The sequence below is a fragment of the Rhamphochromis longiceps genome, linkage group LG4, assembly GCF_057381845.1.
Source record: "Rhamphochromis longiceps isolate RC_006_pf linkage group LG4, R_longiceps_female_GT1.1, whole genome shotgun sequence".
NCBI lineage: Eukaryota > Metazoa > Chordata > Actinopteri > Cichliformes > Cichlidae > Rhamphochromis > Rhamphochromis longiceps.
This window is the reverse complement of record NC_140560.1, coordinates 33,438,836-33,439,148: the sequence shown is the minus strand read 5'-3', so window position 1 is coordinate 33,439,148 and position 313 is coordinate 33,438,836.

Sequence of the window (313 nt, the reverse complement as noted above, 5' to 3'; positions counted from 1 at the left end):
GAGATAAAGAGCAGCGTTTGACCTGGACACAGCTCTCTTGACATGGACACAAGACTTAAAAATGACTGTGTGTGTGTGTGTGTGTGTGTGTGTGTGTGTGTGTGTGTGTGTGTGTGTGTGTGTGTGTGTGTGTGTGTGTGTGTGTGTGTGTGTGTGTGTGTACATGTAATAACATCCACAGGGAGGACTGTGGGACTCCAGGGGGTGATGTCATAGTGATTCATAACACACACACACACTAATGACTCTTTTTCTCTGTCTCACACAACACACACTTTCCATCCCACATCTAATAACGCTTCTTTTGTTTGTG